The following is a 23,342-nucleotide window of genomic DNA, read 5'->3' as shown; positions in this document are numbered from 1 at the left end:
AGTTTTTGAGAATTTTGAAAAAGTTCATGAATTCGAAAAATGTTGTGGGATTTTAATTTATTTATGGATTTTAAAAATACTTCCACCATAATTAAAAAAATCATGGAATAAAAAATCACAATTTTATAAAATCTCTACAGACTTTAATCACGAAAATTAAGAAAAAGGACATGGAGAGAAAACCAACCTTTTCCATTTTTAGGCGAGAGAGAAAAAAAACCAACTTGGCTTAAAGGGAGTGGCGTTCTGCCCGTGGGCTGGGCCTTGCTAGCGGATCGGCAGGCCACATTCGCTCGTTGGATGACGATGGATAAAAGAACGGAATCAATAATTCCCGAACGCACCACGTTTTCGTCGTTCGGTCCGAACGCGTCCATCGCCGTTAGTTCGCCAGCGCGAATCTTGGCACAACGTTTCTGCCACGTAGGACAGCGCCGCACGTTCGGGCTAACCGACGCTCGCCCCGAACGCCTCCACCATCGTCAACTACACCTCCGTTGCCAGTTTCCCCTTCATTCACTCGCCTGCCGTTGCTCAACCACCCGCACTTACTCACTCCATCCCGTCATCTCCGCATCGCAAATCCCCTCCACTCCCCAATCTAGCGCCGTCTGCCGTGGTGGCCCCCTCGGAGGTGCTCAATTCTGTCCCGCCGCCGGCGTTTGTTGTCCTCCCATAATCGATCCGGCGTCGAGCGGCCTCGCGACAACGAGGGATTCAAGCTGCTCCTGAACCGGCCACGGTCACTGGTCTGCCGAGGTCGGCTACGGGAGGTGCTGTTGGTCGGCGGATTTCTGCATCTGCATCGTCACCGGCGGTGTCCACACATCGTCGTCACCGGCGGCGTCGGCAGTTCTTCTGCGAACGGAGGTGCGTTTTCGCAGATTTGGTCATCTATCCACCCCCCTTCTAACAACGGCGTAGCCCGCTCCGCTTTGCTGCGGAGTGATCTTTTTACCACACATATTTTTGCTGTAATTTGACGCTCCACCCAGTTCATAGGCTCACCGCGCGTCGCATTTCAGACATTTCCATGGTTCTGTAGTTACCAATCTGTTGTTCACTGCACGATTATTGTGCTCGAGTAGGTTCTACGCGTCCAGCAGTTCATATACATGTTGATTTCGTGTTAGTTTCTACTGCAGCGTGTTGAGATCTGATAACTATTGCCATTTTTTGGTGACTTCATGAATCACAGTTTCAACTGTAACTGTTTATATGTACTTACTATGGCATAAAGTTCTGTCCAATTTAGATGTGGGCAGTAGGCCATTTTTTTCAAGCCCATGGCAATTTGCTCAACAACTATGTTCTTCCATCATGGCAATTTTGTGGACTTTTGTCTATAGCTGTCACATGGCAAGTGCTTGGAGTTTCCCCCATATTTTCTCATGGCAAAACAGTATTACCATGCTTTTTACCCAACACAATGGCAAATTTTACTTGCCATGATCACATGGCAACTGACAGAAATGGCTTGTCTTCACTTTTTGCCAATGCAAAATGTAGTTTTCAATTAAGGATGTCAATTTAATACCATGGCCGAAGAATGAGGCAGAGATGAGATGGTTTTTTTAGTTTGGCCACACTTTGTTCGTGGATCAGATGCATCACGTATTTCGCAGTGTATATGGGAATCTATTTGTTTTCTTTTCATGGTGTTTTCGATGGGGTTTTTCATCTGATCTAAAAATTTATATGGGAAGTAGTTGTTTTGTTCCCTTGAATGGCTGTCCATTGCTTTTAATTTCTCTGTAATGTGATATTTGCCATGGCAATTCTTTAAGACGTCGTCTTATTGGTAGCTCAAGAACAAGTTTGCCATGCAAAACTTCAATATGCGTTGTTTTCCTGCTATTATTTGCAAACTTAAGATGTATTGACATGGGAAACTTATTTTGAGTCTTTTATTCCATGCCCAGTATACATGCATATTTACAAGCACTCTTTCTAGGAATTTCACACTTTTGTCTAGATAACATGGCAAGATTTTTAGGACAAGATAAATTACTTTGTGTCCTAAAGTGGCCATGGCAAATTTAGTTCGTAAACCAGGGCAAGTTTTTAGCATCGCAATGTTTAAAGTGATTTTGCCATGGAAAATTTAGTAGATATTTGCCGGTAAAGTTAGTTCAGTGCCCATGGCAAGTTTCTTTTGTTCAAGATGACAACATTTTCTTTTACGATGGCAATTTTTAAAGTGATTTTGCCATGGAAAATTCAGTTTAATGCACATTACATCATTTTTACTACAGTTCACCTCCATCGTGTGCTCATTTAGTTTCCATGCCATCAAGGTCTTAGTGGAAGTCACTATCATTTACTTGGAATCGTCTCACATACTGTCATTGTCTCACATAGAGTTTTTTGTTGAAAACTTAAAGCAAACCTGGTTGCGTCATTATGAGGGTTCTGAGGTGCAGATCAGGGATTTTCCTATTGAGTACATCAAGACGGTGAAGCAGGGGGCAACGTAAGAGTTTCTTTCTTTCATTTACACCCCAAATTTTATCTCCATGTCATTTTTCGTTCAGGCTCCTCAGTCTTCTAGACTGCAATTGATATGTCTATCCTGTTGGTGTACACATTAACAACTTCTTTTTTATCTTATAGCTTTTCATAATTGGGTATCTTCTAGTTTCATTTTTTTCATATTACTTGTAAGCTTCCATGTTTGTCCTTATGTTTGTCATTTTCACCTTTGCCATGGCAACTTATTCAGTTTCTACAATGGCAACTTTATTGTTTGCCAAATGGCAATTCATCTAGTTTTGATATGGCAACTTCATGTTGCCCACCAGATTTCTCCCCACACCACCTTCATTCAAGTCACCACCCACCCACCCCCCCATGGCATTTCTCCAATCATAATTTAATGTAAACTATACTATTTTGGTCAGTGTTTTCTCTTTAAGAAGTTCAAATGTTGAATTAAATAACACCTTTACATTTTGTTTCTTACTGTTCAAATCAGTCGTAACTGCGGCATCTACCTCCTGGAGTGCCTTGCTAAGTGGGAAGGAAGGAAGGTACCAAGACTCAACAAGGAAATTGTGTCAGAGTTGAGGAAAATCTACCTGTGGAATTGGGTGACAAATTCTGATTTCAACAAGCGGGGTGGCGCAAAGGAATGGGTCGAGGGTGCTGTGAAGAGATACTGCTGAATACGTCATGAACCAAGCTTTCCTCTTTTATTTTCAGCACTTACATTTGTGTTTGTTCGGATGAATGTAAGGTTCTGCTACCTAATTAACCTCGACTTTTACGTGTTTTGTCGTCCTATTCTGTGTGTGTACGCTGTAGCGACTGTATGGCGTGTGTGTGTCAAAAACCTAATATATTTTGTATTTTCCAACATATATTATTTTTAAGGTCAAATGTTCGTCACTCTTTGCTGGTTAAACCGTAACGCATTTTCTACTACCCCAACCCCTGGTATACCTCTTTTTTTCTTGTTACCTTTCAATATATACTATGTTCAACAAGCTTCTTTCAATTTAACTGTTACCAATTTTGTTTTGTTCCAAACAAGATACATGTTCATGCAAAATAGTGGCAACTTTTTTAAAACCACAGGTGCAGCAATTTCTAAAAGATAGCTAACATCTAAATCGGGAAGCAAATTTGATGAATTGGTCATTCCATGGCAACTACTGTCACACATCAAAATGACACCCCCACCACCCCTACCCAAAAGCATTTTTCGTCGCTTTGCTTGATGACATATCAGTTTTTATGCATAAATTTGGCAATTTTTTCATTTTCCGTACGTATGACATTTTTAACTACTATTTCTTCCATAACAAAAAACTCATCTTTGTGTGCACCATCATACAAGTTCCTACGACTGTGTTTGTCTTACGAAGTTTATTGTATTTTTGTAGTCTTCTGAAGTTCATAGTGTCCAAACTACATAACTTTTGTACCCCGATTAAATCCGAACATTCAGATTTTTAAGCATTTCATCCGAAACATTTTTTACATGGAAACTTCATTTGACGCGAGGTGGCAACTTTAGTTGACGCGAGGTGGCAACTTCAGTTGACTGGAGGTGGCAACTTTAGTTGATGCGAGGTGGCAACTTCAGTTGACGCGAGGTGGTAACTTTGTCCCTGTTCATTTTTTTCGCATAAAAATGCACCGTTTGGCACGCTCAAATTTACCATTGCCACACTATTTTTTCATGCACTGTAGTGGCAATTTTCTTAAAACCATGTGTTCAATAATTCTAACTGATGCCTATTTTCACTAAATCTATAGCAACACCTTCAACTGGTCATTCCACAGCCAATATTGTTACATATCAATGTTCTTTTTCCTCTACAAAAAACTCTTTGCCGCTTGCTTGCTGTCAAACTAGTTTTGTGTCACATACTGGCAACATTCAGTTTTACATACATGGCAAGCTTACCATTTCTTCATCACAAATTTTTCATTTTAGTGCATACCACCATTCAAAATCCCCACGATTCAGATTGTTCCACATGCACATCCATGGACACTACTCTTCTGTAACTGCTTTCTTTGCACTCTTTTTGTGTTTGGCCTGGATCTCAAGTGCTGATTTGTACCTAATCTGCTTCGGTCGCCCTTTTGTGACTGTCCTGGGAGGGTTCTGGACGTGTGTGCGCGTGTTTGACGCGCCAGATCCTACCTCAGAGTTATCTGTTGATGGCCCGGTTGATGTAGTTGTAGCAGTTTTGGTCTTTTTGGGGAATCGATGTAGAGCTTCCTCTGCCATCCTCTTCTTGATTGTCTCTAATTCCCTTTCCAATGCTTTCGTGTGCCTCTCTACTGCCCTGGTCATTTCGTCATGCTTGCATGCGTCGTCTGCTATGTGTGCAAATCTTCTTGTCATTACCATATGCCTCACTATGTCCATACTTGTGTTCGGACCATCTTCATGCACCGCGAGCACTTCTTGGGCGCCGTGGGGGCAAAGTGCTTCATCAGCATTCCAAGTCCATCGCTCAAGTATGTACCGATCTGGCACTTTTTTTACAACACTGAAGTCCATCACCCTTAGTACATGGCAGCAGAGCATCCCATCTCTTTCAAACTTGCAACATTGACAGTAGTACACACCATTCGCTATGTCTGCTGTCACCATGTAGTTTCTGCCCTTGTCCGGGTCCTCATTCCGAGTCGGACAGGTCTCGCAGCGTGCACACTTTGTAATTGTAATCGTTAATTCTAAGCACAGTGTACCCGCTGCACAGTTTTAGCTCATGTTGGAACCTGCAAGGAAATACCTTTAGTTAGCTGCTACTACATGGCAATTTTTTCAGTTGTATAAACATGTCAGCATTTTAACTTTTCACAAATGCATGTCATCTTTTTTAAGTTCCACCTGACTGGCAAGATTATTGTACTATGCATGGCAAGTTCATTGTACTATGCATGACAAGTTCATTGTACTATGCACGACAAGTTCATTGTACTATGCATGACATTTTCTTCGTAGATTAGCATTTTGCGACATCGGTCGTCACTACTCTGGCAACTTCACTGACACATGCATGGCACCAACACTACCATGTGCATGGCAAGTTTAGTGCATCAACTGTTTTGCATTCTCAGAACAATGCATTCATTTACAAGGCCAAGCACTACGTGTACGGCAAATATAACTACCACATGCATGGCAAGTTAATTTTTTGACTTGTTTCTATGCATGGCAAGATCAATATATTGCTTTCCAATATCAGTGAAATTCACATACGCTTTCGAAGAAAGACACTAACCTATAGAAAATTTGCCGTGTGTAAATTCTCATCATCTGTCTCTCCAACGGATTACATGAGTATAGCTGGGGGTTTTTGAGTGCTGTGTTCGCCAACTGTTGTAGCTCTGCGCCTAGAATTTTTTGTTGTATCGCGCTGTACTGCTTGACAAATCTGAGAATTGAATTGCTAGGGTTCACATACCTTTTTATAACAGCGTTAAACCCCTCACTGCGTTGGGTAGTCTGCAGGAAGGGGTATAAACACTGCATAAAATAAGCTGGCACCCAGAATTTTCTCTTATTCCAAAGGTTTTGTAGGGTCTCATTGTCATGGACTTGGTGCTTTTCTATCATTGCGTTCCAGCTTGTTTGAACTCATCTGGGGTTAAGCTGTGGTCAACACATAACTCAAATGCTTTGTGGAGGTCCGGCCTTTCAGCAAAGAAGGGGCCTAATGTCTCTTCCGCCTTTTTTATGACATGCCACCTGCAGTGCCTGTGTATGGTTGTTGGGAACACGTCCTCAATGCCTCCACGCATCCCGAAATCTTGGTCTGTTATCATGTTCATTGGCGCGAGGCCGCCCATGCATTCCAGAAATGTTTTGAACAGCCGAACATAGCTGCTCGTATCCTCGTTGCGAACAAAACCGCATCCAAACTGCAGCGACTGGTTATGGTTGTTTATCCCAATGAATGGACAGCACGGCATCTTGTACATGTTAGTTAGATACGTCGTATCGAACGACACACAGTCACGAAAGTGCCTCTAAGACCTGCGCGCTGCATCATCTATCCAGTACATGTTCACAACGCGGTGCTCATCATCCAGTTTTATTCTGTAGAAGAAATCTGGATCTTCTTTCTCCTTCTGCATGAAGTATGCAATTGTGTCGTCCATGTCTGATAATTGACTTTCCCTGTGATACTTTGCTACCAGATTTACCACATCTGAAGGCAGGTATGGCAGGCTGCTTAGCTTGCCGCTTTTGCTGTGAATCATTGACAGGATGTGCACCATTCTCCCAGGCTGGAGGTTGCAGTCATGCACCAACTTCACGAACTGTTCCTCTTGCGGGGTGAACCCACGGTGAGCGCTCAGAAACTTCACAAGGTCAAATTTCTTTATCATGTCATGGTTGTGGTGCCCAACATATTTTGTTACCACCCACCAAGCCCCTTCCACGTTTAGCTTCATACGGGCAGGACAGTTTGTTGTCACCAAAACATCTCGTCTGCGTTCCGGGACTGCTGGACCATCACCCCCTTTTTTTTGTTTGTCTGTCCTAGACTTGTGACACCTCATCCCTGCTCGGTTGTACTCTCCAGTTGACTTAAGAATTCTGCAATGATCTGTATATATAGCAAAGCCATGGTATTTTGCATAACGCTGATAGTACTCCCTTGCATCTTCAAATGTAGCAAATCTCATCCGCTCATACGGTGCTGCCGGCGGCGCCATTATTGACTGCATCTCGTCCTCAATCGGCTCTTGTTGATCTTCACCATCAGGTTCGTCCCCTCTCTCTGCATCAGAGTTTCCATCATCAGATCCTGGGTTGCTTACTTCAGTCTCAACAGTGTCATATCCAGTAGTACTTGACGTGCCTGCCATGTTGATAACAAGCGGTCCTTGTTTGCTTGACTGATAGGTCTGTTGTTCGTGTGAAAGTGAAGTAGACCTGGCAGTCGCTGCCCCTTGGTGCGAAGTACAAGGCCCTGCAATTTACAAGTACAGAATTCACATTTCTCATTATTCTTATATTTATGCCCATGACAAGTCGTACGTCCAACACATGGCAACTTCCATTAATGTACTTCATTGTATTCTCTTTTTTTGGGAAATACATTGTAATATAGCTTCTTCTTTTTTCCCACAAAGATGTCAAGTGCATCCACATTCGTATGGCAAGTTAGGTATGTTATAGACCGTTCACATGCGTATGATGATGCAGGCGTTGCTCTCACCATTGTCCTCCCCACGGCATCATCCTCTGTTCCTGCATTTTTCTTAAAACTGTAAGTTTTCTTGCCTACGCCCCTGCCTTTTTCTTACTTACAACATGCATTGTTCTTTAAAATTCCAAACTCACCACACAGTGCCATTGGGAACTGCTGCTGTTGTATTGCTTGTGTGCTTCCACTAGGCATTCCTTGTACGTTTGTCCCGTACCCCATGGCAGATGTGGATGCGTACAAACCACCTGCATTTTATTTATAGTGAATCAGATTTTCGTCCGCACGGAAGTTCTTTTTTCTAAATTCTTTTCTTAATGTATTTTTATGCATATCAAGTACCTTTGTCCATGTACTGTTGCAGCAGTGGTAGCAAAGGTCCATTTGAGTTTAGATCCTCATAATCCTGCACACCCCATGGTGTCATTTGCAGTGAGCCATAGAACCAGGGGTTCCCTCCATTTGTTTGGTCCATCCTCCTAATGAATGCCTTTTTGTTTCCCCCCTTCAAATATATGCGAAAACATATCGTTAAAACATTTTTCTATGTTTTCAGTAAAACGTGGCAATATTAGCAGCACACACGTGTCACTGTCAGTAGTCCACATATGGCAACATTCACTATATCATGGCAATATTAGCAGCACACAGATGGCAACATCAGTTGTCCACACATGGCAACATTTGACTAGATCATGGCAATGTTATCAGCACACACATGGCAATATCAGTTGTCCACACATGGCAACATTTGACTAGATCATGGCAATGTTAGCAGCACACACATGGCAATATTAGCAGCACACACATGACAATGTCAGTTGTCCACACATGTCAGCATTCACTATATCATGGCAATATTAGCAACGCACACATGGCAATGTCAGTTGTCCACACATGGCAACAGTTGACTAGATCATGGCAATATTAGCACCACACACATGGCAACATCAACACTTGTACATGGCAACATTAGCATCACAAGCATGGCAATCTCCATCAGTGCACACCTAGTTTCAACTCAAACTTTTGCTTCCCCTAGCAAGTTCTTCCAGCATCATTTATATGCTAACAACCATCATCATACACATGTCCAAAATTTATAATCAGTAGCCTCTGTAGCAACCACAATCATTCGCATGGCAACAATACAGTAAGGCTACTACTTTTTTCTCCTATGTGTAGTACATTCTACCTTTTCACTAAATATATTAGGAAGATGGCAAGAACACCAAAACAGAATTGGCAACAATTTGTGTAGCAGTACGAACTTGATTTTTTCATTGTATTCATCATGCATGCTCTTTTTTGCAAACCAGGGTAAGTAGTTGATGGCAGAAACAGAAGCTCTATGGATGAGTAACATGGCAAGATTTGTATGGTACTAACGGGAGACGGGGGGCAGATTAGGAGTGAGGGGGCAAGGGAAGGCTCGTCAGCGGCCACAACTAACCTGCAATTACCCCAGATCTGGCCTACTTCTCGTCGGATCTTGCCATGGCAACTTCCACTGGGTAGGGGCAGGGCAACAATGGAGGGGCGGGGGGAAGGGGAACGATGGAGTGGCAGGCAGGGGAAATAGATCCTTGGATCGAGAGAGGTAGGGGACGGCCAGTTGGATCCAGCGTCTGGTAGGACCGGGGTCACCGCCTGGTTATTGGGGCTTGTGCAGGCGTTCGGGACTTATGATTGACTGCCCGAACACTTTTGTTCGGCACGTGATGCTCCAGCTCCGAACAACTAGTTCGGACCGGACTCCAGTAAACCCGAACGTTTGCCACTTATCGGCGTCCTTTATTTTAGTAGAAAAGAAGGTAGTACAATCCTGCATGAACGGGATTTGTTCATTATAATATGATATACTTCCTTTTGAAGAACATAAGAAGTACTGTCTACATAATCTCTTTTCTGTCTTGGGCGATTTCCCTTTATTTGAGGTCGTCAATCAACATTATGGTGCTGATGGGATCCCGTCATTAATCCTCTCCAAAATATGCAAGATTTTGCAGACTTGGATATAGGCATCGGTTCAGAAAAATCTGATTTATTTTTGTAAGCACCTTCTAAGCATCTAGCATTGTACAACCTATTTGATTGGGGGGGGGGGAGCACAACTAAGAAATGGGAATTAAGCGGGTAGGAGACTAAAAATCCCTTGTATGGTTGGGGGCATAGGAGTTTAGGAGGGAAGGTGTTGGGAATTGAGGGGGCCAACTCCCTTATAGCCTGTTTGGTTGGCGGGAAGCACAACTAAGGAACGGGAATTAAGAGGGTATGACAGCGTGTTTGGTTGGGGGTAATTAGAGCCATGAGACTTCAAATCTATTGTTTGGTTGGAGGGTTTGGGAATTCACAAGGAAAGAGGCATCGGATACTCCAACTCCCACTGTTTTATTAACAGGGGAGGGGGTGGGAGTTGGAAGGGAATTGTTTAAGTTAGTCAATCTTAACCGTTCATCCTAACTTTTCTTGTCTAGTCCCATGCCAATTCCCATGAACCAAACAAGGGAGTACAATTTCTCCTCAAATTCTCACACATAACTCCTATCACGCACCAAACAAAAGATTGGGAATAAAACGACTTATCCCATGTCTAATCTTGACCCAACTCCCTACTCTAAAGTCCCATTCCCCTTCTGAGACAGTAAGTTTGAGCAATTTTGATTTTGGCCAGCGGACATTCCCGCTCATCCATTTGATTCCGTGAAAATAGTGCCTCTCCCTCTAGGATAAGCTAGTTGAATAGTGGCTTCCATTATGACTTGGATCCTTGCGCATAATTTGAATTGCTCATGTTTATCGGTTCATCGTGTGCGTACCATCTATGGGCATCCGGGTCGCGATGCATGATACGTCTCCAACGTATTTAGAATTTTTTATTGTTCCATGCTATTATATTATCTGTTTTGGATGTTTTATATGCATTAATATGCTATTTTATATTATTTTTGGGACTAATCTATTAACCTAGAGCCCAGTGCAAGTTCCTGTTTTTTCCTTGTTTTTGTGTTTCGCAGAAAAGGAATACCCAACAGAGTCCAAACGGAATAAAACTTTCGCGATGATTTTTCTTGGACCAGAAGACAACCAGAAGACTTGGAGATGAAGTTGGAGGAGCCACGAGGAGGCGACAAGGACGGAGGGCGCGCCTAGGGGGGTAGGGCGCGCCCCCACCCTTGTGGGCCCCTCGTGCATCTCTTGACATAATTCTTTCGCCTATATATTCCCATATATCCCCCAAACCACCAAAGGCATCCACGAAAACACTTTTCCACCGCCGCAACCTTTTGTACCCGTGAGATCCCATCTAGGGACCTTTTTCGGCACCCTGCCGGAGGGGGATTCGATCACAGAGGGCTTCTACATCAACTCTATTGCCCTTTCGATGAAGCGTGAGTAATTTACCATTGACCTACGGGTCCATAGCTAGTAGCTAGATGGCTTCTTCTCTCTCTTTGATTCTCAATACCATTTTCTCCTCGATGTTCTTGGAGATCTATTCGATGTAATACTTTTTTGCGGTGTGTTTGCCGAGATCCGATGAATTATGGATTTATGGTCAGCTTATCTATGAGTATTATTTGAATCTCCTCTGAATTCTTTTATGCATGATTTGATATCTTTGTAATTCTCTTCGAACTATCGGTTTCGTTTGGCAACCTCGATTGGTTTTCTTGCAATGGGAGAAGTGATTAGCTTTGGGTTCAATCTTGCGATGTCCTTTCCCAGTGACAGTAGGGGCAGCAAGGCACGTATTGCATTGTTGCCATCGAGGATAAAAAGATGGGGTTTTCATCATATTGCTTAAGTTAATTCCTCTACATCATGTCATCTTACTTAATGCATTACTCCGTTCTTTATGAACTTAATACTATAGATGCATGCTGGATAGCGGTCGATGTGTGGATTAATAGTAGTAGATACATAATCGTTACGGTCTACTTGACATGGACGTGATGCCTATATTCATAATCATTGCCTTAGATATCGCCATAACTTTGCGCTTTTCTATCAATTGTTCGGCAGTAGTTTGTTCACCCACCGTATTGTTTGTTATCGTGAGAGAAGTCTCTAGTGAAACGTATGGCCCCCGGGTCTATTTTTGATCATATAAGTTTCCGATCTACTATTTTGCAATCTTTTAGTTTCCGATCTATAAACCAAAAATACAAAAAATATTTACTTTATCGTCTACCTATCTATATCAGATCTCACTTTTGCAAGTAACCGTGAAGGGATTGACAACCCCTTTATCGCGTTAGGTGCAACTTATTTGATTGTTTGTGCAGGCATTCGGTGATTTGTGCGTTATCTCCTACTGGATTGATACATTAGTTCTCAAACCGAGGGAAATACTTATCTCTACTTTCCTGCATCACCCTTTCCTCTTCAAGGGAGAAACCAACGCAAGCTCAAGAAGTAGCAATGCACGACATAGTCGACGCTTCTTCCATGGCGTCTAGGCGGTTAAGGTAGGGGATACGTTGTCCTGGAGTCATTGTCGCACGATGGAGGTGCCTCACGTTGGCCGTGACGCGATCTACGTGCCATGTGTCTGATGACCCACAAGTATAGGGGATCAATTGTAGCTCTTTTCGATAAGTATGAGTATCGAACCCAACGAGGAGCAGAAGGAAATGATAAGTGGTTTTCAGCAAGGTAATGTCTGCAAGTGCTGATATTGTAAGTAACAGAGTAGTTTGATAGCAAGATAATTTGTAACGAGAAAGTAACGATAATAGTAGCAAAAGTGCAGCAAGATAGCCCAATCCTTTTGAGGCAAAGGACAGGCCAAAACGGTCTCTTATCGTAAGCAAAGCGTTCTTGAGGGTACACGGGAATTTCATCTAGTCACTTTCATCGTGTTGGTTCGATTCATGTTCGCTACTTTGATAATTTGATATGTGGGTCGACCGGTGCTTAGGTGATGTTCTTACTTGAACAAACCTCAACTTATGATTAACCCCCTCGCAAGCATCCGCAACTACGAGAAAAGTATTAATAATAAATTCTAACCATAGCATTAAACTTTTGGATCCAATCGGTCCCTTACGTAATTGCGCATAAACTAGGGTTTAAGCTTCTATCACTCTAGCAACCCATCATCTAATAATTACTCCACAATGCATTACCTTAGGCCCAAATATGGTGAAGTGTAATGTAGTCGACGTTCACATGACACCACTAAGGGAATCACAACATGCATACCATCAAATATCAAACACATATAAAATTCACATGATTACTTGCAACAAGATTTCTTTCGTGACCTCAAGAACAAAAGTAACTACTCACAAATGATAATCATGCTCAAGATCAGAGGGGTATTAAGTAGCATAATGGATCTGAACATATAATCTTCCAGCAAATAAACCATATAGTAATCAACTACAAGATGTAATCAACACTACTAGTCACCCACAAGCACCAATCTATAGTTCCGGTAAAAAGATTGAACACAAGAGATGAACTAGGGTTTGAGATGAGATGGTGCTGTTGAAGGTGTTGATGGTGATGATGATGACGATGATTTCCCCCTCGGGGGAGGGGGGGGGGTTCCCCCGGTGGAATCGCTCCCCCGGAGGGCAAAAGTGCTCCTGCCCAAGTTCTGCCTTGAGACAGCAGTGCTCCGTCCCGAAAGTCCTCTCTTGATTTTTTTTTCTAGGTCAAAATGACTTATATACCAGAAGATGGCCACCGAAGGTGGGCCTGGATGAGCACAACCCACCAGGGCGCCCTGGGGGCCCAGGCGCGCCCTGGTGTCTTGTGCTCACCAGGGTGGCCCCCTCCGGTACTTATTTGCTCCAATATTCCTCATTTATTCCATAAAAATTCTCCGTAAAGTTTCAGCTTGTTTGGAGTTGTGCAGAATAGGTAGCCTGACGTAGCTTTTCGAGGTCCAGATTTACAGCTGCCGGAATTCTCCGTCTTTGTGTATACCTTTCATATTATGAGAGAAAAGGAATTAGAATTACTCCACAAAGAATTATTATGCATAAAAACATCATAGATAACAGTAGGAAAACATGATGCAAAATGGACATACCAGTGTCTCGTCACATCGTCTTGCCTGGCTGGAGGTCGAGCTAGACGAGCTTTACGATGTGTTGTATTCTTTGCTCCGCTCTTCCAGCACTAGGTGTGGTGCCCCCCTCTCCTTTATGTTCTTTTGGTTCTCTTCTTCCTATCAATGAAATGATACGCAAACTGTGTTCCCGAAAAATGATCTACACAGTAGTGCAAAGCGTCACTACTACAAGTCAAATTACCATTGACCCTCATCAGATCCTTTAGATCTGCCTTGATAATTGGTGCCATATCTTCTCCCGCACCTCTTGATCTGCCTTCGGCTGACACGTCTCGATGATCTTCGTCGGATCAATTGGGGAAAGATGACAAATCTTGCGGTGAAAGGGTGGTGGCCTAGCTCTAAGTACCAGGTGGTCTCTCTCCCCGCATCAAGACTCTGGTCAAAACCCTTGATCGTATCTTCGGTCTTGACGGTAGTGGCACGTTGCGTTATCACCCTCTTGAGGGCGTCGTCATGGAGCTTAGGTGCCTTCCGGTTGCATTTCTCCACCATCGGCGGGCGAGCTTGGATCTTATCTCGAAGCTCCTTTGCCTCTGGCTTGGAATGGTCCTGGCGACTCCCTATCTTTTACACGCGACGTCGAGGGCAACACTCTCGGTCCTCGCTGTTTGTAGGCATGATCAGCGCTCCACGGCCTGGAGCGAGAGGGTAGGGGTCCCACTACTGGGGAAAGGGCTTATAGGTGAACGTTATGGCGAGTGTGGTGAGTCACCCGCCATAGCTAATTTGGAAAATTAGCAGTGGCAGGTAGCTGGAATTGCTCGCCACTGAAAATGCCAAAGCAGTGGTGAGCAGAATCAACGACCTGCCATATGTTTCCATGGGTGTGCACACGATCCGATAGTGTTTAGTGGCGGGTCTTTCCGGATGCCCACCACAGCAAATAGTAATAACAACGGCGGGTAGTCATATGTGCCCGCCACAGAATTATATACTTATTTATTTACAAGTTTGGGCTGGCGGGTGCTAAGTGCTGCTCGCCACAGCAACTTTAACTCTACTCGGTTGGTACCCACCGTTGCTAGTTGACGTGTTAGACTTCTGCCGGTACCCGCAACTGTAACTGCCAGTCACATACCTAAAATGGATATCGATGCAAACACAACCTCTGTCTTCCTCCGTCGTGGCCTGCGCCCGCCCTACAACGCGGACGTCCTCCACAGCAGCCTCCCAACCCCCTCGCTGCCCCCGTCCTCCACCACACCCGCCCCCTCACCGCGGCAGCCCTCGTCTGCCGGCGGGGTCCCCATCCTCCGTCGCGGCCCGCCCGCCTCCTCGCTGAGGCTTCCCCTCGTCTGCGGGGTCCCCGTCCTCCATCGCGTCCCCCTCGCCGAGGCCGCCCTTGTCCGTGGGGTCCTCGTCCGCCGGCACCCTCGTCCACAACGGCTCTCTTTCGTGCTCAACGAACGCAATTGCCACCCCCAGCAGCGGGGGGCGGGCACCGCCGCCGGTAGCCAACTCCTCCTCAGCCGAGGCCACCGATCCCTCGTCCAACTCGCGCTCAAGCAGTGTGCAGGTAATTAAATTTGATTCATGTTAGATTGTAGATTGATGTTGGTGATTATATGCACATCAATATAGATTGTACATTAACAGGGCTTCAAAGGAGTCTCTGCAATATTGTGAAACATTGATTAATTTCCAGGAACAATTTGGACACTCAATGTTTTAATTTTTTAGCATAAGTCATGCCCAAATTTTCTGTCCATACATACTCTGTATGATTGGTTTATGTAGAACTTATTTCCATGGTCAAAATTGGATTGAGATTGCCACACAACTCGGGATGCAAGCTTGGAGCTCATTCTTACTGTTTCTTCACGAAAATGAGGAGGCTCATGAGGGTGGCAACAAAATCTATCTTTAGTACAATGTCCCACAATCACCGTAGTATGTACTTTGGGTGCTGATCAGGATGTCGTATATATATGTACTTCTAGAACATATATGTACTTCTAGAACATATATGTTGTACGCACTTATTGTACTCTAATATGTAAATTCTAAACATTAGATAATTTGTTTAACATATAGTATATGTTTATTGCTTCATGTTGTACAAATATTGTTGCTTCATAACAATTATATAGTGGTTAACGTATATATATACTGCAATATGTATCTTAGTTTCATGCAAAACACAGCCAAGGCAGCCAAAATGCTGCCACAGCTGCAGATTTTTTTATTTTCACTGGCGGCACAACGGCTGGGAATTTGATCCATGCTGGCACAACGGCTGGGAATTTGATCCTAGCGCCTCTTACAAGCGGGGAATGTATCCGGTGCACCCGCACTTGTGGTGCTACCGGTGCACCCCGCTGGACATGCCCTTATACAGAAGCAAATGGAAGAAGGCCGATGCTAGGCGTAAGCCGGCTGATAACTCGCAGTTATCAGCCGCCTTGACAACCGTCTGATTGTGAACATCGTAGCCGTTCGTTTGGTCTCCCGTGGATTGCACTTCTCCGCAGGTACAACGCCCACTGTCCGCTCCAAGCATGCCCAGCACGGCAGCAGCGGCCTTGTAGGCGCCGGAGTTGTGATGCAGCAGCCGCCGGAGCTACGATGAAGCGGACGCCGATGCCACCGGAGCTGCGATGCAGCGGCCATGATGACGCAGAGCTGCGATGCAGCGGTCGCCGACGCCGCCGGAGCTGCGATGCAGCGGTCGCCGACGCCACCGGAGGTGCGATGCAGCGGTCGTCGACCGCCGGAGCTGCGATGCAGCGGTTGCTGACGCCGCCGGAGTTGCGATGCAGCGGCCATGACGCTGCGAAGCTGACATGCAGTGCTCGTCAACGCCGCCAGAGCTGCGATGCAGCGGCCGCGACACCGCAGCCTCTTCCACTAGTAGCTGGTCGTGTTGCAACGCAGCACCGCCGGTGACGACGGCCGGAGTTGAGGGAGATGGCCCGTCACAGCAATGGTGCTGCTGCAAAACACATGGATTGCAGCATGGAGTGAGAGTGGCGAGCGGGAACCTTACAGCCGTGCTGGCCAGAGATGCCCTCCCCCCGACCTTGCCGCAACCGCGTCGTAGCATTGTCGGTGTCGACCTTCGCTTGCTTGCATCAATGGCGGCTACGACTCTTGAGTTATGACAGTAGGGTGGCTGCTTCGCCCTATGTTTGCAACAAGGGTGGTGTTGGGGCAGAGTAGCATTATAAGGTCGGCGGCGGCAGCCACTTCTGGTTCCTTGGTTGGTGGTGCTCGCCATGGGATCGATGGCCTCTTCTCTAGCAGTGTCGCGTGAGGATGAAAAGGGGAAAAGAAGAAAACGGGTGGAGAAAACACACAGCGAGTAGATAAGGCTGGGATGGAGTGGTGGTGGTCCCGCACAGGACACGTGGTGCGCACAGGACACGTGGTGCGCGCAGGACGCGGTTTACAAGCTGTGAAATCAGCCGATTGAAACGAACACTTTTCCATGGAAGAAACATCCAATTTATTTGGCCGCCCATGCATACAATCCATCCTTCTAGCTACTCGGCGGGTCCAAGATGTCGATGGCTAATTGGATTAGTCGATCGTTCTCGTCATTCTCGCTTTCAATGGGATCACGAGGGACCTTCTCGATCTCTCCAATGCCCATCAGCACAATGTCGCAGTCACTAGGCGCACCCACGGCGTCGTTCAGCTTATCGGCCGCGTTGTCGACGCGTCCGGCGTGAAGGTCGTCCAGGGCGGCGGCCACCTCCTTGGCCATGGTCATGTAGAGTCTGGTGCAGGTGTTGAGATCGCGCACCAGGTCGGAGATGATGCCCAGCGTGGCCGTCACGTTATGCGCGATCTGGTTGGTGGCGATGATGCCGCGCTGCAGCGTGTCGTTCGCGGAGCCGGCCGTCGGGCCAGGCGAGAGCACGCTTGTGTTGACGGCAGGGGAGACACCCGTTGCGAGGATAGGGGCGATGGCTGCTCCGAGAAGGAGGAGCAGGGCCAGGGAGGATCTCATGGTGATGTTATGTGCGAGGTTCAAGTTCAACGGCGGCGAGGTTCATCGGCGGCGTCGTTCCAAGTCGTGTATCCTCTGGGATTTATACTAGCGGATGAGCCTTTTATATTTTAGAAAAGAAGGTAATGCAATCCTGCATGAACGGGATTTGTTCATTATGATATGATATACTTCCTTTTGAAGAACATTGTACTGTTTCTGTCTTAGGCAATTTCCCTTTATTTGAGGTCGTTAATCAACATTATGGTGCTGATGGATTCTCGTCATTAATCCTCCCCAAAATATGCAAGATTTTGCAAACTTGGAAAAGCTGTCATGAAATAATGCTTCATATCAATCCGGATAAGTGCTCGAACCAACCTGTTTGTACTGTGTTAAAAAAATCTACCGTGCCAAAGCAATAGACTCGCAGAGACCAACCAATATTACCTGCGAAAAAACCTATTTTCAGCATTTGACGTGGAGGTTGACGAGCGCTTGCGTCTGTATTGTGTTAATAAAAATCAATCTGGTAAATAAATCTTCCAAATCTACCGTGCCAAAGGAATAGACTCGCAGAGACCAACCAATATTACCTGTGAAAAAACCTACTTCCAACATTTGACGTGGAGGTTGACGTCAGCATACTGTTATAGCGCGAATGGGCCAAGAAGCATGACTGCCCTCCTTGGGGCTGAGATAGGACAGCAGGTGGGCATAACAATCCTCACGAAATACCCCAACGTCACGGGAAAGGTCAACTTCCACCTCGGAAAACATATGATCTGTGGACAAAGTTAGTTTGAAGCCGATCGCCCCATCCCAATCGATTTACGGATTCAGGGAGCTCCCACCTATTGGACAGGCGGGATACCTGGCTTGACTAGCCAAGAATAACGACTCGTGCGATTATACACGCCATCGGATCGTGATGACATCCGACGTCCGACATGCTACAACTTGGGTCCGAGGAGCTACCCACCCCATGTGCTTTACATACAAGGTCATGCAACACCAGTTCTTGGAAAGGTTTAAACCCATCAACATCGAGCAATACGAAGGAACCATGAACCCTGCTGTATGGATTGAGGATTTTCTCATGCATATTCACATGGCCTGAGGCGACGACCTCCACCCCATCAAATACCTAGCCTTGAAGCTCAAGGGATCAACTTGGCATTGGCTTAACAACCTACATGAGAACTTCATTGGTAATTGGGAGGACCTCGAGGACGCCTTCCGAGCAAACTTTTAGGGCGCCTATGTCCGCCCTTCGGATGTCGATGACATCGGCCATATCATATAAGAACCAGGGGAATCAGCCAGGAAATTCTGAAAACGGTTCTTGACCAAGAAAACCTAGATAGTAGACTGTTCGGACACAGAGGCTATAGCCGCTCTTAAGCATAGTATCCGTGATAAGGGGGTAAAAGCCGATTGCATAGGACATCTCTGTACTAGTGGCCTTTCATTTTTTAAAAGAGGTAATCTCATTATGTTTGCCGAAACTCTATTTAGAACATGATTTGTAGTCATCAAACCCCCTACCATTCCCTAGGAAGTCCGGGTGTGTCCAAAATGACATTGACCAAATCAGTTAAGTGCAGTTCTTTCCCTCGGCACCCCCATTTGACTGGACCGAATAAAGAGGTGTTCCTTCATGGATTATACCATGTTTCTTACATAGTAAATTGACCTAGTTGGAAAATACTCTCAACCATTCCGACCAATGTCTTTTGATCTTTTAATTATATTGATTCTTATGCTTCAACTTTATAGATTTTAAAGTAGTGCAAATTTTCAATAGATATACCATACAATATATAGTAGAGTTATTGATCAGAGTGAGGGCCAGTTCTTTTGTGGCTTATGGCTGGCTATGAAAATAAATTGTCCCTAGTAGGCTTCTCAAATAAAAAATTAGCTTGTGCTTCTAGAATAAGTTGCGGATGAGACAACTTATTTTCACAGCCACACATAAGCCCCAAAAGAACCAACCATCATGATATATATTTTTAATCCTTTCTCAACACATCATTCATCTCACAAAGATTTCACGGTTCATTTATAGTGTTTTTCAATTTCAGGGTCATTTAGCTAAAAAATAGTAAATGCATGAAAAATATCAAATGAAGTCAGGAAGGGTTGAAAATTGATGATGTGGCTTTGAATGGTGCATTTTGAACACATAAAAAGTCTGGAGTTCAAATATATTCAAAAAAGTGAAATGCCTTTTGTAACAGATGAGTATTCATCCGAAACCCTGATACTTCGAAAGAGATTGTCCATTTTGTACACGAAGTGCGTGCATCTAGTTTTTGCCATAACCATCTCAACTTTTTAGCACATGCTATGTGGGTGAAATGATGATACCATGCCAACTTTCAACCTTTTCAGGTTCATTTGTAGTGCTTTTCAATTTCAGTGTCATTTAGCTCAAAAAAATCAGTAAATGCATGAAAAATACCAAATGAAGTCAGAAAGGTTGAAAATTGATGATGTGGCTTTGAATGGTGCAGTTTGAACACACAAAAAGTCTGGAGTTCAAATAAGATCAAAAAAATGAAATGCCTTTGTAACAAATGAGTTTTCGTCCAAAACCCTGATACTTCGAAAGAGATTGCCCATTTTGTACACGAAGTGCATCAAGTTTTATAGCCCTCCGGATCGAGCCAAACTTCCGTAAGGAGACGAGGCCCGAAGAAAAGGTTGCGCCAGGATGAAATGTTCACGATCACAGAAATCGCGAAAGATGGCCAACCGATTGCTCCCAAGCGGACCAAGGACGCATTTGTACATCAGTGCGGAGTTGTTGTTAGGGACAGCGTCACTACTAGAAAAAGGCTTGCTAGTGGCACACCAGTTTTGCCTACTAATGGCGCACTACTGGTGCGCCACTAGCACCACGCCACTAGAATATTTTAGTAATGGCGCGCCACAGGTGCGCCATTAGTATCTGGTATACTAATGGCGCATCAAGGGTGCGCCATTAGTATCCCAAAGGTGCGCCATTAGTAACTGGTATACTAATGGCGCACCAGATGGAAGTGCGCCAATAGGAACATTTAAAAAAAAATCATTTTTTCTTAATCTCAGGTCACTATTTCACATATGAGATATCCAACACATATATATACAACAAGCATCCATATAACAATCATATCCAACACACAAGTTTCATCATATATACATACATAGCCAACACATTGTTCCATCGTTACATATTACAAAAGTTTCACATTGTTCATCCAACACCGTTATCCATCCAACACCATATTACAATAGTTTCACATAGTTCAGTTCTCATTGTTCTTCTCCTTCTCCTTCCTCAGCCTGATGCGCCAAGAGCGGCGAGGCGGTGGAGGCAGCTGTGGGATGTAGTCTTCTACCACAATTGGCGTGGTCATGTCGCCCAGCTGTGGGATCGCCGGCGCCACCACCGGTGCGTGGTCATTGTCAGGCACCACCACCATCACGAGGCCACCTTCAGGCAGGACGGGCATGACCATCGCTAGGTCATCCTCAGCCACCTCCATCTCTTGCCCATGGTCAGCCACCACCATCTCTTGCCCTTGGTCAGCCACCACCAGCGCTAGGTCATCCTCAACCTGATGCCCATCGTCATCCTGCAGCTCCTCATCCCCACTCTGCTCCTCTTCTCCCCCACTCCAGTTCGGATCATCCTTCTTGCTGTCTTTGCTGCTGCCAGAATCGCTGCTGCTTTCGCTAAAGCCAGAATCGCTGCTGCTTTGGCTGTAGCCAGTGTCGCTGCTGCTGCTCCCATTGCCTGTCCAAATGCAACAATGGCCGTTAACAATCGATGTGAGACAAAGCCAAATGTAGAGGAATAAGAAGAGGCAGAACGCACTGGCATCTTCGTCGTCAGCGTAGCGCATGCGACACATAGTCGTGTTGAAAACCTTCACGATGAGCATTGTGGCGTCATCGTCGTACCTGAAGAGAAGAAAGTACCCGGTCCGCAGGTCGTAGGCACTGTAGAACTTCTCCCAGCCACGGCACAGGTACATGTGGCCCTCCTCGATCACCAACTCCACGTCCCACAGCCTGCGAACCCCACCGCCGGCCTGTCGGAGCTTCACATTATGTGGCGGATCTTCACCCAGCATGTTCATAAAAGTGTCAGGCAGCCTCTGCAATTTGGGACAAGGAGTGATGTAGCAAACAACAGAGTTATCATAATGAGATGGGTGAAGGGGAGATCTCTCGTTTTATATACCTGCCTCGTGGCTGATACTGAAGTCCCAAGTATGACACTGAAGAACTCGAAAGCATCCAACTCGTACTCCGGTGAGGCAGAGCGGCGGTGGCTGCTTCCCCCCATCTCTGATAAGCAGCAGAAGAGACCAATTAGTACCCTTACAACATCACATTGCAAATAGATGAATTGTGTAGGTATGCATGGATTTAAGATTATTTGTTCAAAGCCAATTTGTCAATGATTAATATGATATCTCAATTTCCACCAAATAATACATTTGTTATACACTACATTTTCTTTTCCTTTGGAAAAGAAAAAAGCACACTGCATTCAAGTGAATGTATCTTTTATTGCAAAGCCACAACTTAGCAATAGATTCAAAGTTAACGATTGGCACCTAGAAAAGCATTTCAACATCTTCATAGATTTTACTAGCTACAATACATTCAAAAAATAAATGATATCCAGTTTGTATCTCTTTGCAATGAACACACTCTAGGGGTTTTGCCATCCCCCTTTTCCTTAGATTGTCACAAGTCATGATTTTGTTCTGGGAGAACATCCAAATGAAACCTTATACCCTAGGGGGCAATTTAATACTCCATACTACAGGAAGATACAAAGGTTGCACCCCCCCTAAAATTCACTAGAACATATAGAGATTTATAAGAGCAGGTCCCTTTAGATTCATGCTAGCTAGGCAGGACCTAATTGGGGTAATTTTTTCCAAATAAGAAAGAAGTCTGGCTCTCCATCTAGCTATTTTGGCTAAAATTTTATCAATAAAAGCTAGCAGATCTTCTCTGCCAATCTTGTCAAAATGCAAAGGAATTCCTAGAGTGTGTTATGAATAGATGATATTTCTCCAAAGGAATTCTCTGCCAATCTTCTCTAGCTAGATGATATTTCTCCCAAAGCTTTTGCTTGTTTTATGAATAGGAAGTTAAGGATATCTCGAGCATGGTGTTACACCACATCACAGAACACATTTTCAAGTGCAATTTGGCACAGTTTTGTGACACCGCTCAAACTGAAAGCGTAAGAAAATGCCACCAATGTACACCACCAATGCACAATTTTCAAGTGCAATTTGGCACAGGTTTTCAAGTATAACTTTTACAACAAACATAAGTGAATCGTCTCAGTTTTTGAAATTTAAATGATGGCTCGACTAAAAAAGTGCTTCTTGATCTGGGCACCACTTCTCTGAAATTTTTCCTTTTCATTCAGCTAACCATGACATATTTGACTGAACTTGATGTCTGCAAGTAGAAATAAAGTGCATATAGGATTTAACCTTTGTGTTTGCCCTAATAAGATAGCATCATGCATCTGTTCATTTGAGATGGGTGAAAGGGAATGGGGAGGAAGGGTGGAGAGGGAGGAAGGAGGAAGGAGGAAGGAGGAGGGGTACCTGGGCGG

General features: G+C 44.7%; 1 long non-coding RNA gene across 1 annotated transcript; it reads left to right on the top strand.

Moving 5' to 3' along the window:
• The first annotated feature begins 568 nt into the window (after nt 1-568).
• LOC123177476 (uncharacterized) lies at nt 569-3,347 on the top strand. Its single transcript, XR_006488959.1, has 3 exons — nt 569-870; nt 2,385-2,473; nt 2,975-3,347. It is a non-coding gene; the product is annotated as an uncharacterized lncRNA (long non-coding RNA).
• Nucleotides 3,348-23,342: the final 19,995 nt, after the last annotated feature.

The sequence above is a fragment of the Triticum aestivum genome, chromosome 1D (assembly GCF_018294505.1).
Source record: "Triticum aestivum cultivar Chinese Spring chromosome 1D, IWGSC CS RefSeq v2.1, whole genome shotgun sequence".
NCBI lineage: Eukaryota > Viridiplantae > Streptophyta > Magnoliopsida > Poales > Poaceae > Triticum > Triticum aestivum.
Note: the sequence above shows the minus strand (reverse complement) of the source record. Positions and strands in the feature narration are given on the sequence as shown.